Consider the following 16,808-nt stretch of genomic DNA (forward strand, 5'->3'; position numbering starts at 1 on the left):
AGTAAGACCCCCTCACCCTCACCTCCAACTTCTCGATCACATTCCAAATCTTTGAATCATAAGTGAGAAGTTGTAAAGACACCCATACAACCCACTACCAAAATTCCAAAGAAGCTAGATCATTTTTGTTCTATAGAAACCCTTGAAGTCCAATATTTGATTCATAAGCAATAGGTGATTTCGATATCTCAATAAAAATTTGAGATATCCCAAGATAGTGTTACTTCTCAGTTTCCCTCATCTCAAACATTGACTAGAGCACAGAGTGAGAAGTTTGGATCCCCCCATTCGAATTCCCTCTACAAAACCATAAGAGAGCTAAGAAGACACCATATGAATCCCATTGTGTGGTTCTCTCATCATCACCTCAATCATACTCATTCATTCCATCCATCTCATCATAAGATCAATCACCCACCTCACAACTCTAGATCGTGATTTACACAGATACTTGAGCACAAACCTCCTCTACCCAATCACCTTCAACCACTGTAACATCTTCCTCTACATAGACACCAACGATGGCTCAAAACCCTCCAGGCCATGGACAAATCCAGGAGCTATACGGATGGCAGGGCCTTTACATTAATTGCCAGCCCATCCCGAAAAGTGGCTACCAAAGTTCAATCCTGATAATGGAATAATAACTGAGGAACACATAATTTTTTTTATGTTTTCCATTAACCTAAATGAAGTAGTAGAAGAAGATGAAGTTGTAAGATTATTTCCTTATACCTTACAAGAATTAGCAGGATCATGGTACTTTTCATTACCATCAGGTTCTATTAATAGTTGGGATGCCTTTCAAGAGTAGTTCCTAACCAAATTTGGAGATGACATATCCACGACTACAGTTCTCAATAATCTCTCCAATTTGAAAGTCGAACCTAAAGAACTGATCAAATACTACAATTCTCGTTTCAACAAGTTATTGAATAAAATACGAACGACATCCAAGTCTAGCGATGAAGTCCAAAATGAATGGTACATTTATGCTCTCCCTTCAAACACAACTATTTTCGTCAATAGAGCTGCCAAACCAAATTTCACAGAAAACATGAAAGAAGCAATAGCTTTAGAAAAATAAATTCTAGCCTTAGATAAGAAAAATGCTTTAGAAGAACAAAAATCCAAGAAAGTGACTTTTAGGGTCATATCCAAGAAAAAACCACCTAAAGATCCTTTTGATCTTGAAGGTTTACAAAAAGTCCTCAAAACCATGTCTAATGAAATGGTTGATATCAAGAAACAAGTAGTAGAGAATTCCTCAAATAAATCTTTCAGACCATATAAACGGAATCCCTCCGTTGATCCTAAGCCTCCAAGCACTATATCAAATTTTGAATCAGATATGGAGGAAGATGAAGTCTCAACAACTGAAGAACAAACAAGTGATGAAGAATTGGTCGAATTACAAGGAATGTGGGATTATATCCTTTCCAATGAAGATACATAAGAAGCACTACCTGTTGCGACCCAGAGTAGAATCCTTGTTGATTTACAACAAAAAAATCCAAAGAGGAAGTTATCAACTCCGTCTCCCCAGGACAAAACAACAGGTAAGAAATCTCCATCTAAATCTGCCCAAACCGCTCCTCTTCAATCAAATTATTCACCTCCAGCTAAAACCATGATAGTACCCAATGAAATGGAATATAAAATTGTGTATGATATGAAAAAGATTAGGGAAAACATAAATGTTCATGAGATTAGCAAGTTTAAACATTAACATAAGATGCTACTCAAAGAACTCAACGCAGTCCCTACTTTGCCTCTTCCTGTTGTTGTAGGCTCGCAAGCTACCCAAGAAATGGGAAGACCCCCTAACACTTCACTAGGAAGAATCGATCGTACCAATATTGCTCTAATCGAAGGAAGATCTAAATCCCATACTCCTCCATTTCTGTTGACTTTTGAAATTTTCAACAAAAATCTACACAACTATTTAGTTGACTCTGGAGCTTCATCAAATATTTTACCAAGAACAGTTTGTGTGAAATTGGATGTTCAACCTCAAAAATATGTTGTGCGCATTGTGTAGTTATACTGATCCCAAGTCAAAGTTATAGGGGAATTGAATCAAGTTACTATTAGAGTTTCATCGAAGCCTAAAGTGTGTCAAGTTGCCGAGTTCTACGACTTAATCCTTAGTAGAGACTGGTCAGAAAATCTCCATGGTTATTTTGCAACTGACTGGTCTCGCATGTGGCTTTCCTATAATGGCAAGCCAAATGAAATAAGGGTTGATAATGAAAAACATCAAAAGTATATTGTTACAAATCTAGAAGGAGAGAATGAACCAGTCACGTATAGCAGCAACATCATCAGAAACTACTCAGTCAAATCATTTCTAAGAAATTTCAATGCAAATACCTCACCTTTCTTAGAAAATTATGTTATATCGCAAGTTGAAAACTTTTCTCAAACAATTACTTCTAAGTGTATAAATTTTGTAGATAAACCTGTACTTAGCTCTTTATTTTGGAAATTATTTTTTGACGAATCTAAATCCAATGATGGAGTAGGAGCAAGATGCATATTAGTTAGCCCAGAAGGGGAAAGAAATATGTTATCATGCAGACTTGAATTTAATTGCAGAAACAACACTGCTGAATATGAAGCATTAGTTCAATGTCAGTATAAATCCATCAACCTTAACATCAAACACCTTCAAGTGTATGGAGATTCGGAAATTGTGATAAAACAGGTAAGAAATACTGTACACTATTTTTTTGGACATTTGAAACATTTTCAATTGTTAGTCCAAGGCCTTACTTCTCACTTTACAACATTTATTATTTCCCCTATCCCAAGACTCCAAAACACAAATGCCAATCTTTTGGCTAATGTGGCCTCCAAGCTCACTCCACTAGGAGATTATAGTCCCGATCACTTTTCTATTGATTGATTTTTAGGCCTTCTATTCCTGACAATGTCACCAATTGGCGAGTCTTTAATAAAAATCTCGATATCATAATATTTTTGACATTAGAAGGTTCTTATGATGACCAGATAATTGATGAAGATCAACATGACAACCAACTTAAGCAAAAAGCAACTATGAATGCTATACCTAAGTCTGTTGTTAAGTTGGAAGATTTATATGACCTTAAGGACTCAAAAGACCCACCAAATCAAAACTTCAGAGTTCAACTTTGAGGTTTGAAATAGTTAATCTTGGAACTGACCTTCAACCTGAAAATATCAATCTAGGCCTTGGTCTTACATCAGATGAAAAATCAGCCTTCATACATTTGTTGAAGAAATATAAGAATGTCTTTGCTTGGAACTATGAAGATATTAAAACATACGAGACTTCTATAATTCAACATACCATCCCCATGACATCTGATTGAAAACTTGTGCAAAAGAAATTGAGAAATATGCATCCCAATTTAGAAAATCAGATTAAATATGAATCAAACAAAGTGCTGAAAGCCAAGATTATTTTCCCTGTCAGACATTCCACATCGGTCTCCAACCTTGTCCCAGTAAGAAAAAAGAATGGTGATATTCGAATATGTATATACTTCCACAATATTAACAAAGCTTATCATAAGGACAACTTTTCACTGCCTCCTATGGAATAGATATTGCAATCAGTTGTAGGCTCAAAACTAATGTCTTTCCTGGATGGATTTTTAGGTTATAATCAGATTCTAGTACATCCAGATGACTGGCTAAAGACTACATTTAGAACCAAATGGGGCACCTACGCCTATCAGAAAATGACATTTGGATTAATCAATGCTGGTGAAATGTTTCAAAGAGCCATGGACATAGCTTTCAAAGGTTTGGTAAACAAATCAGTGGTAATATATTTAGATGATATAACTGTATACTCCAAAAAGCGCAGTAATCATATGAAAGATTTAAAACAAATATTTGAGCATTGTCAGAGGTATGGAATTTCTCTTAATCCTAAGAAATCATTCTTTGCATTAAGTGAAGGAAAGCTCCTTAGATTCATTGTATCTGTTGGGCACCAAATCTTCCTATCTTTTCCTTATATTTTCACCTATCCTTTCATCCTTTTTGCACCAAACGATATGCATTTATTGTGATAATTCTATTAGGTAACCCTTCTTTCTAATGTCACTTGGAATATTTAATTGATGAAGTAAGGTCACAGGGGTTTTGCCTATGCGAACTACTAAACCTTGTTATTTTCACAGATTCTGGTGAACAAGTATCACCTTCACAACTTGCAGCAGTAGTCTCGCATCCACAACAACTGTTTGGCAATGTTGCAATAGCATAACCAACTCGCAGTTGCTTTCAAGCCTATTTTGAATCTTCATTGTTCTCGCTCTCTCGGCAATTAATTTTTGTTCTAACGGTTTTATATTTTTGGGCATTAGTTGCTAGATTTTGGGGAATATGTCATTCCCATGTATTTGTATAAAAGGGGTTTTATTCCTATGCGATGGGTTAGCTGCGCAGAGACAAATAGTGTAACAGTTTCTCATGTGTTAAATACAAGCAAGTTGATGTTCTCTTCTTAGTTGTGAGTTAACGCAACCCTGATCAGAGAGCTAGTCCTGCTCTTCTAATCAGGTGTTGTGTATTTTCTTTATGTGTGTTGTTTCTATTATGGTGTGTTTATTTATTATTGTTGTTACAGATATTTATTGATTGCTATGAATTCCTTTTTAAGTTTTGCAATTTATTTTTAATTATTGTTACAGCGATGCTTGATTCTTAGCTGCAAATCCTTGGTAGATGTTGGATTGTAACCTTGCCCCTGCATATACCTTGCGTGTTACCTTGGAATTTGTATGCACCCAGATTGATGAATTAATAGGGAAAAGGGTAGGATAGTGTATTCACACCTGGACACCAACATTTTGGCGCCATTTCCAGGGAAGGCTAACAAGGTGCAAGACATGATCTTTATTGACAAGAGGATCAATCTCTCATCTTAAGGAGGGAAGTGTTATCCTACTCTAAGTCTTGAGCTTAGTATTTTGATTTTTGTCGCTTTTTACTAGTTTTGGGTCGAATCACTTGCTTTGGTTACTTGTTTAAAACTTTTCTGAGTTGTTAAAATCCGATCTCTCATCCTAGGGAGGGAATGGTCATTTGACACCCTGCTCCAAGTCTTGAGCTTTAGTTTTCCTTTTATGTGTATTCTTTTCTTGTTTGATCTCTCATCCTCGAGAGGGAAGGGTCTTTTAATGCCCTGCTCTAGGTCCTGAACCTTAGATTTCTTATTTTTAGTCATTTTCTTTTCTTGTTTTTTAAAGCCCTACCTCTCATGCTAGGGAGGGAATGGTCCTTTAACACCCTACTTCAGGTCCTGAGTGTAGTGATTTAATTTAGATATTTCCCTCTTACCAACTTGCATGAACAGAGATTCGAATAAAAGGGGTAGAGGAAAAGCCCCACAAAAAGGGGGACATAATTTGGGAAGGAACACTTACATTCAACAAATCATCACAAAAGCTGAATCAGAGGCATCTTTTCATGCTGCTATGAGGGCAAGGACTCAAATGAAATCAAAGGGACAATCTGTTGAACAACTAGTGCTATCCATAGCACCTCCTATTGATTTAATACAACAAAACCTTCCAGCAGTAGAAGAAGTATGGAGTAGTGTACCTAATGAAGGAGTATCGTTGCTGATAACATAGGAAGAAGAAGTTGCAAGTAGAAGATCTGAGGAACCAACCCATTCCAGTAGGGAAGGAGAAGTTGCAGGAAAATGGTCTGAGTGATCAAGCCATTGTGTCAAGGAGGAAGGAGTTGTAAGGGTATTGATATCATCATGGGATAAGGGGAGTGTTGTTAAAGAAACTCAAACTTTCGTGATAAGACTCCCTCCATCATTCCCTGCAAAGCCTTCTAAAATTCCCAGTGATTATTGGAGGATATTCATGGAACCCACAACCTCTACTATTGACTTCCCAATTGAGGATCTTGGGACTGGCGCACCAACGAAGCCCATTCCTCTGACAGCTTTACCAAGCTTTCATGGGCTGACTTCTAAAGACCCTGACACATTACATTTTGAATTTGATATTGTGTATCAGGGATATGACTACATAACTAATGCACAAAAACTGAAAATGTTCCCTGCTACATTAAAAGGGATAGCCATGCAGTGGTTTATGGGTTTAGGAGGAAAGACTATCTCCACATGGGATGGTATGAAAACCTCTTTTCTGGAGAAGTATTAGGATTACCGCAAATCTCAGGATATTAAGGAAGAACCTTTTAAGTTCATGCAGAAAGAAGACGAGAATATGGAGGATTGTGTGGAACAATTTAAGGACACACTACAAAGATTAGGTCATTCCAACTTGGATAAGGACATTTTTAAAATTATCCTTCTCTGGGGTTTTCCAGAAGACCCTCTAGAACTATTAAACATAGTAGGAAAGGGAGATATATCAAAAGAGGACTTCAATACCATCTGTGAGTTTTGCATCCAGTGCTCCAAGGGAGCTGCAAGGAATAAATAAGGAATTCAATTAACATAAGTATCTGGTGGAAGTGTCACGAAAGCAGAAATTGGAAACCTGCTGGATAACTTAAGGACTGATATCTTGAGTACCCTGTCTACACAGATGGACACACTGCAAGTAAAACAGAAACAGATGGAATTAGAAAAGACTATGGCTATATTTTTCCCAAAGTGCAGAAAGAAGCATCCACCTAGAGAATGTCTGTTGAACTCCGTGGAACAATGTGCAATCTGCGAGTTGAGCCATGCAACAAGTTCATGCCCCTCCTTGTCAGGATTGAAAGCGATTTTTCAAGGGACAGGAAAATAGGCAGACCAACTACATTTTATGGGATTTAAAAAGCCATGGAAACCTTGGCCACCAACCAGAAATTAAGGTATGTTTCACGATCCATCTCATTATTTTAACAATTTTAATATGGGTCCTCATTCCATGCCCTATCCACCTATGTGGCCCCAATATCAGTTTCCACCTTGGCAACAATGGGCTCCTCAAACTAGTTTGAATTCTTCATGGGCCCCAGACTGGTGTGGGCCCTCTCCTCCTGGACAGTTTCCCCAGTCAATGCCACAACAACAACTTCATTTGCCCTCTAACATACCTCCTGGTAATCTGCATGTTACCCCTCAACTTCCTATCCAGCCCAATTTGAATCCTAACAATAAAGGGGCTCAGCAAGCTGACACCCTCAACTTGCGTTCATACAATATCTCTACTACAGAACTTTATGAGATGAATTTGAGATCTGGGTAGGTAGTAGATGCTCAGACCTCACCTATTATTATTTAACAAGTTGGCAGTGAGGTTAAAGAACTAGAAATAGTTGAAGAGAAATTGAACCAAGCTAGTAAAAATCAGACATCTCTTCAACTTCTAATTACTCAAGAACACTGGGTTGACCCGCCCTATCTTGAAACATTTACCTTGAGCAAACAAATCCCATAAGATAAGTTTGACTTGTTAGGGGAGTTACAAAATCTATTTGTTAAGATTCCCCTATTACAAGCTATGAGGGATGTACCTATATATGCAAAAAATATTATGGAATATTGTGCTAAAAATCCTAGAAAGAAATCAAGGGACCCACTCACTATTCATGTGATGGGAAAGTTATCAGATTTTATGATGGGAAAGGCTATGCCTGTGAAATATGGGGACCCAGGGAACCCAATTCTAACTGTGCAAATTAATGGAGTGGAAATTCCAAATGTGTTGGTATATTTGGGTGCTGCTATAAATGTCATTATGGCTGAAGCTATGCATACATTGGGCCTTCAAAACTTGAAACATACACCTACTATGTTAGAATTGGCAGATATATCTACAATCAAACTGGTAGGGAAGTTAGAAGACAATACAATCTCAGTTGATTCATGACATTACCCTGTGGCTTTCCTAGTGCTACAAAAGCAGTCCCCAGCTGGTGGCCACCCCCTGATTTTGGGAAGACCGTGGTTGGCAGCCATAGACACTTACATTGGGTGTAGTTCTGGGAATATGGTTATCTAAAATGGCCAGGTTACTAAAAATCTTGTGTTATAACCTCCTGCAGAACCTATCTCGTTGGTGAAGCCATCTAGTCATAAGAAAACTTTTTCAAAGGAAGAGTTTGAATCTGAAGATGAGGAATTAAAACTAGTTCTTACTATTGGATAGGCCCTTTAGCTGAAAACAGAAACAGAAGATGATACAATTACCACCTTCATTAGTGATCCATGTTCTGTTTCAGATTTGAATCGGCAAATTCTAGAATCTATCTTGAGCTGTGAAATGTCGGAAAGAATTAAAACAACAGTTGGATTTGAAGAACTTCCCACAACTATGTCCCATGACAACATTTCTGTAGATATAGAGACAGTAAAGACCCTGAATATTAATCTAAATCTATCAGAATCCCATGCAAAACAACTTCTAGATGTTCTCTGAAATCACAAATAAGTCTTCACCTAGGACTATACATACATGAAGGGGATTCCTGCCAATCTATGTACCCATCATATATACATCAAAGGTGATTGTCGTCCTATGGGACAACCCCAGAGGAGAATGAACCCCACTTTGAAAAGCATTGTCAAGGAAGAACTTCAAAAGCTGCTAGATGTAGAATTTATTTACCCCATTTTGGACAGCCAATGGGTTTCCCCATTGGTGATTGTTCCCAAGAAAAATGGTAAATGGTGGATATGTGTAGATTATAGAGAATTAAATAAGGCAACACAGAAATACCATTTCCCTTTACCGTTCATTGATCAAGTCTTGGATACTTTGGCTGGGAAGAAGTTCTTCTCCTTCCTGGACGGATTTAGTGGGTACAACCAGATCCAGATAGCTCCCGAGGATCAAGATAAAACCACTTTCATGTGCCCTTGGGGAACTTTCGCATATTGAGTCCTTCCATTTTGTCTCTGTAATGCACCTGCAACATTCCAAAGGGAAATTTTAGGGATTTTCTTTGATTTGGTAGATGACAGTGTTGAAATTTATATGGATGATTTTACTCCATACAGGGACTCATTAGAAGAAGGGATGGAAAAATTGGAAAACATTCTTGAAAGATGTAAACAGACACATGTCTCTTTGAGTATAGTAAAGTGCCACATCATGATGGAGGAAGGAATTGTATTGGGACATTTTCTTTCAACTACTGGAATTTGGATGGATCCAACTAAGATAAAGGTAATATTACACTTTCCAATACCCAAAACACCCACAAAGGTACATAGCTTTATTGGGTGCGCTGGTTATTACAGACGCTTTACAGAAAATTTTTCTAAGATAACGCATTCACCTTTTCAATTGCTGACAAAAGATGCAGATTTTGTGTGGACAAATGACTGTGATGTAGCCTTTGTGAAGATCAAGGAACTTCTCTGTAGAGCTCCAATCCTTCAAGGGCCGGACTGGACATTACCATTTCATATCCATGCTGATGCCTCTCAGACAGTAGTTGGGGCAGTTTTGGGACAACAAGTAGACAAGATACCATATGCAATTTACTATGTTAGTAAAAATTTGGCTCCTGCTGAGTTAAACTACATTGTGACTGAGAAAGAATTCCTTGTTGTCATCTACGCCATCAACAAGTTCCGACATTATATTACCAAGTATCCTACCTTTTTACACACTGATCATGCAGCAATCACGTATCTGATGAATAAACCCATTATCTTTGGTCGTATTACAAGATGGCTACTATTACTTCAAGAATTTGACATCACCATAGTAGATAAACTAGGAAAGGGTAATATGGTTACTGATTTTCTGTCTAGACTAGATAATAATACTGAAAGTACACCAATAGAAGATAGTTTTCTAGATGAGCACCTGTTTGCAATTTCTTCTAACACTTTATGGTATACAGATATTGCTAACTATCTTGCTACAGGTAAAGTACCTCGTCACTTGTCATACAGGGAAAAATGGAAAATTATTCATGATAGTACCTGACATTCATAGATGGCAGGATAAATTTTCAATAGAGGGGCTGATTAGCAGATTCGGCGCTATGTATCTGAGGATGAAATTTCTGAGATATTGAAGGCTGCCCACGATGGCCCTTGTGGAGGACATTTTGAGGATAAAAGAACAGGCCACAAGGTGTTGAAAATGGGATATTATTGGCCTTCTATCTTTCAAGATGCTCAAGATTATGTCCAAAGATGTGACAGTTTTCAATGCATGGGACAACCTCGAAAATCAGATGAGATGCCATTGCAACCCCAGGTAGTCCTCGAGCCTTTTGAGAAGTGGGCAATTGGATTTGTTCGGCCTTTTAACCCACCTTATCATCAAAAGGTTCACATTCTTATCTACACTGATTATGTGACTAAGTGGGTGGAAGCCAGACCTGTTGCGAAATCAACAGAACAGGTGGTTTTAGATTTTCTTTTTGAAGATATTTTTTCTAGGTATGGTACTCCAAGGGAGATTGTTTCAGATGGAGGGGCATAGTTCACATCCCACATGATAGTAAGGATTATGCAGAAATATGGAGTCAAACATAGGGTGACAACTCCATACCATCCCTAGGTGAATGGATAGGTAGAAAGTACAAACAAGGTGTTGGAAAATATCTTGACAAAGATTGTAGCAAGACATTGTCAGGATTGGTCCTAGAAACTTCTTGAAGCTCTCTGGGCATACAGTACAACATGGCGGAATAAAACTGAGTTTTCACCAATTGAGTTAGTCAGGGAAATCCCCCTTGTTTCTTGTAGAATTTGAGATCAGCATGCTCATAACAGCTTTGGAAGTAGGATTGGACCTATCAGAGGCCCATAAACACTAGCTGGAATAGCTAAATGAGTTAGATGAAATCCATTCAATGGTTGTCTAGAAAACTACAAATATTCAACAACAAAGAATGAAATGGAATGATAAATTTATCAGGAATAAGGTGTTTCATAAAGGAGATTGGGCACTACTCTATGACTCCCATTTTAAATATTTTAAAGGAAAGCTTCGCACTTGTTGGATGGGACCCTATGAAGTGGATGCTATGTTTGACAATGGAACAGTCAGATTTGTTACAATAGATGATACTCATGCTTCCTTCATAGTGAACGGACACTATCTGAAATTATACCATCATCCAACTTCTAAGGATGCTTTCATCAAACATATCTCTGATAAATCTGGTTTGATGGTTGTTGGTGCTATTAGTGTCAGTATTTGCATACTTCCATCAGGGATCAAATTTTCTCTTTGCATTTTCATTTTAGGGATCCCATACTGAAATTTTTACATCATTTCATTAGGTCATGTCAAAATGATCCACTGATGGTTGTCTTCTCTTCAGAAAATCTAATTTCTCCCTCATAGAGTATACTTACTGACCGGTCTTCACGTTGTCTTTAGTTATGGTTTCATGGTCAATTTGCAATCACGCTTTCATTAGGTCATAGGGCATGTTTTCATTAGGTCTTAGGGTTTCATTTCCAAGTTCAAGAGCATGATTTAAAAGTGTAAATAAAGGGCAGCAAGGGTATGAGGATGATAAATAAGTCAAGCATGATGGCTTGTAGACCATACTCACTATATAATTATCTTTTTAACTAATGTAATTTTCACCTCAAAAAACATGTTTTTGAGGTGAAAACAGCTTATTTTGAGTTAATTTGTATTTCTTATGTAATTTTGAGTCACTTTATGTAATAAATGATCTTGGTTGCACCAATGCACCTTTCCTTGCTACAAGACAAAAAAACACTACAAAAAAATAGTTCAAGTTGAGCATCATTCACCTGAAAAGGAACAAAGAAAGGAAGAGCCATCAAACCTCAGAGAATTGCAAGCCTCTCAGTTGGCTATCACTTGTTTCAGACATCTAGGGTGATATGAGTTCTGTGAGCAGGTAGAGAGAGTTCAACACCATCTTAAGCTCACCAGGCTTTTTGCAACCCATGTTCAGGACAAGAAGGTGACTCTTGCTAGGGTGACATTTATAGTTTCACCTTCCATTATTGTGGATGCAACCAGGATTCTGAATGTAGCGGAGAAGTGGTACAAGGCATAAGACATGGAGAAAAGACTTTTTCCTTTCAGATTCCTTGAAGACAAGTATGCCCCCATGATGAAAATAATCATGAAATATTTCACTTGTGAGGGCATATTTTCCAGACTATACACCTACCACATCAGGCTTCTCATGCAATTTACCAAGGTGAGGATGTTAAACCTCCCTTATTTCTTGTTCGGGAATATTGAGAAGATGGACCATTTTGTGCAAAAAAATCCATACCCTTAGTAGATGAGTAGTCTCTATCATTATTCCCTGATCAAGATGATTGTGCTTCATCATCTTAGCCTCCTAAACATCTCTTGGGAGACATTTATTGCTCATCACATCTTCAGGGGTCCTCAAATTCCTCCACTAGTGTCCCAAGAATCAGGAGGACCTTCTAGCAGTGCTCAGGTGAAGATAGGTGAGAAGGCCAAAGATACTAGAGCTACTAAGGTGCCCAGGACTTACATGACATATTAGAGGGGCACAAGGAGATTTTTTGCAACTGATAGGAAAGTGTTTGCTCCACAGGATGTAGAAGGGACCTTGCCTTCTTCATCAACTCATAGGAAAATGCTAGCTCCACAGGATGTGGAAGGGGAATTTCCTTCTTCATCAACACATCAAGTACGGGTGCAACAACTGCATAAAGGGAAAGACAAGATGTCGGAGGAAAGTTTTGATGATTAGGAGAAAGAGAGAGACTTTTATTTGACATAGCATGATGAGTCGGAGTAGCAATATACTCATCATGGCATGGAAATAATTGACTTAGAGGCTCAGGATGAAGAAATAATAAAGGACATCATCATACAGGTAAAGGAGACTCAAGTCCAAGCATTTATGGACAATTTGGAGAGATCCAAGTATGTCATCACATATTTGGAACAAGAGAACAAGTAATTGAGTGACAAGCAGGTCCTCATGGAGCTGTAACTTCTCAAGGTGAAACGAAAAGGAAATAAGGAGGCATAGATCACTTTGACTCCTATTGAGAACGAAATTGAGGATGATAGAGAGAATTGGCTTGAAAGAGTCAATTTGAATCTAGAGAAGCTATTGCAGAAGGCCAATAGGGACAACCATATGATCAGGCACATGGCCTACCATTACAAGACCCGAAACAAAATTTGCAACATGAGGATCAAAAAGATGAAAGCTAGGTTGAGGCAAGCTCTAAAGGGTGAAAAAGAGGAGGATAGGCTTTTGCTTGTTGAAGCTTCCTTGGCTCATCAAGATGCTTGATGATGGTGTTGCTCACCAATTTTGGTCAGGTTTGGAGAAGATTTTGTTTTTGCTAATTTTGGAAATTGCACACACAGAAAATCTGGGTCACACTTTTCCTAGGGGCACCCAATTGAAAAATGGATTGAATTTTTGGATTTAGAGTGATGAGTACATGCACCCTATGGATTTTATAAGTTTTTGGGTCAGAACTAGTCCACCAAAAAGTAAAAAAGAACACCCTAAAAATGACCTTTCTGCCACTTTTTGGACACACAAAAGCAGTATTGGGAGAATCAACTTGTGAGGGGTAAAATGAGCTTCAAATGAAGAATTTCTAGGTATTTTGAAAAATAGACTTGAATACCTTTCCAATGATCTATCATGAGCTCAATTTCGATACTAGGAAGGCTTCCCAAAAGGACCTAAAAGTGGTGGTGCGCGTAGGGAAAATTTGGCACATGATGGCTATTTTTCTGTGTTTTGACTGTGTTCATGGATTTTCTATCATGGAGAATGTTTTACTATTGTAAATGATGACTTGGCTTGTAAATATGATGGATAATTAGTAGTAGAGGGTAGATTCATTAGATTAAAAGTCAATTTGAGCTCAAATAAATCGGTTTTTCACTTTTAGAGGCAAGTTGTTAAGATGCCTATATTCCTGTTTCTTGTCCAATGTTGGTTAGATTAGATCCTCATCTTAGGGATTTGACCCCTGAGGATGGGAGGAGGTTGAAACAATGCCTATATCTTCTTCTTCTTTCTCATTTTAAAGGGTTCGACTCAGCTGGGTGCTTATGCCTTGATTATACATCATTTTGTAGCAGTTTAGTAGGAGATTAATAAAAATTGCAGCTATTTCTTTGGGATCCATGTGGTATGGAGTTTATTTTAGTTTCTTATCTTGTGATCATATGTTAATATGTCTTATGTACTTCATTAATCATTTCATTGCTTCTAAGTGAATGTTTTCAAGTTGATAGGCAGAATTCATTACATCACTACTTTGCTTTGGGGAAATATTCACCATTATATGTTTTCTATAGTCTAGGAAGGATCCATGGTAATCACATGCTCTTCCTAGCTTCTCACCAGTCTTAAAACAACTCACCCATAAAGCCATAGAGTGTTAAATCTTATGCCTACCTTTCCCCATTGAACACCCTGCAATTTTGACCTAATTCCCTAGCCCTAACTATCTGGCTCCTCCTGATCCAGCAAAACCCCTTCAAAATCAAATCAAACCTTGTGCTACTATACCTAGCTTAATATACTTTTCCTAATATAGTAATCTTGGCTGGAATCCTTATGGAGAGAGCCCTCTCCCGGCCTAGTAGGGCTAGCTACTTGGCTAAGCATTGTTTGTGGTTACCCTGGCATTGCCTTCCTTTAGCCTGAGGTTCAATCCAGGTGATAACAGGTGCAAAGAATGCTTCCTCTACATTCTCTTCTTAAAATAAAATAATATATATATATATATATATATATATATATATATAATATGTTGTTACTACTCACTTGTTTGTCTTTTGAAGGAATAACGATTGAAATCTAATGATGAGGAGCTAACAAAAATTTACCAAGTAATAGTTGATGTTTTTACTCCACCGCTGTTGTTACTCCGTTGGTGCTGTTACTCCATCACTTTTGTTACTCCTGAAAATTTTCTAAGTGTCAGATGTTGTTACTCCACTATTGTTCTTATTCCGTTGGTTCTGTTACTCTGCCACTGTTGTTACTCCTGAATTTTTTTTGAAGTGTCAAATGTTGTTACTCCACCACTGTTGTTACTCCGCCGCTTCTGTTACTCCGTCGTTTCTGTCACTGCACCGCTTCTGTTACTCCACCAGTGTTGTTACTCCGCCAGTGCTGTTACTCCACCGCTGTTGTTACTCCGTCGGTGTTTTTACTCTGCTGGTGTTGTTACTCCACTGGTGTTGTTACTCCACTAGTTACTCTGTCGTTACTCCGCTACTAGGTAGGTTTCCAGGTACGTCTCCGTCGACTTTTACGGATTCAATTAAAATATTCCATCAATGAGACATATACATGCCATGGATGGATACATTTAAGTTGGGGGGTCCCGTCATAAGTAAACGACGACATATTTAAAACCACAATAATGACATATCATGTATCATTATTAAATCTTGTGCGAACGGTACACCCATAAATTCCATGATTTCGTAATAATTACTTCGATGCATTACAATTTGAATTATGTACATTCGATAACCAATCATTATTTTCAATTCATACAAATTAATTACCGCAATCATTTCATCACAATTACCATGATTGGCCATAATTCTTTACGTTTTTAAAAAAATTACCGCTTTTTACCCCACGTTACCATCATTGTTAATTTGGTTTTTTCTACTCTCTCCTCAACAACCGACTATGTCCAAGTGTTGTTACTGTTTCTACAACAATGGGTGGGTTGCTATGCATCACAAGTCGAAGGATACCACCTTGGTCCATAACAAGAGAGAACTGTGGCAGGTTTTTGTCAATGCAGGCTGGGACGTCTATTTTAACAGGCTACAGGGATTTGATGCGGGGATTACATTGGAATTCACACTCAATTTGAATGATAATTTCTCTCGAGTGAGAGGGATAGAAATCCCTGTTACAGAGGAAGTTATTGTAGAAGTCAATGGATTGCCTTAGCAGGGACAAAGTTGGTTTTCACGAAGAACTTCCCTCCCAGAGTTTCCAAAAGTTTTTTTCAGGCTGGTGAGAGCTTCATTCAAAAAGGTCGGGGGTATGACTAGAACTCTTTGCCACATCCATGGGATGATGTAGTAGGTTTTGTTATGAAATACATAACTTGTGAAGGATGGTTCACCACTGTGTTCAAATACCATTTCAGGGTGTTAGCTCGTCTTCGATTTCCACAGTCAAAAGTCTTCTCATTGAACATGTCTTTGATTTTGCTGAAAAGCCTCCAATTGATGGCGTAGTCTACCCAACATTCATGAAAAGTTGTAGCAGTCATCACTAATCATGGGCTGGTTTGATTACTGGTCATGCATGCATTGACCCGATTTCAAATTCCTTGGACGATGTTTCGGGAATCAACAGAAGAAGAAGTAGCAGCTGCTAGAGAAGAGGAGTAAGAGAGAATGGAGGAAGAACCAACAAAGGATGAATATGTAGACCAAGTAGAGCCTAAAGAGATGGAAATGTAGGAAGAGGAACTGGAGCAAGAAAGGGAGATTGAAGTGGAAGAAATAGTCAGTGCTACAACCGAGGTTGTTACACAAGAACCAGCCTCGACTGTATAACCAATGGAAGAGGAAGAATCGAAGCAGGAAAGGCTCGAGACAGAAGAGATATTTAGTGCCACAGCCAAGGCTATTACATAAGAACCAACCTCAACTATGGAGCCAATTGAGGAATGAATTATGGACATGATGGATGGGATTGACACGATGATATAAGAATCCACTTTTATTAAGGAAGTGCAAGAGGAAACAATGCCAACACCATCTGCTCAGGAAGTGTCGGATACAGGTGGTGGTTCCACACAAGAACCACCACCAACCCATCCAATCCTAGAAAGTGTGGAAATAATGAGTCTTGAGGTTGACACTGCCCCACAAGAACTA

This window comes from Pinus tabuliformis, chromosome 2_2 (genome assembly GCF_031772625.1).
Source record: "Pinus tabuliformis cultivar Carrire ecotype Pingquan chromosome 2_2, CPIR1, whole genome shotgun sequence".
Lineage (NCBI taxonomy): Eukaryota > Viridiplantae > Streptophyta > Pinopsida > Pinales > Pinaceae > Pinus > Pinus tabuliformis.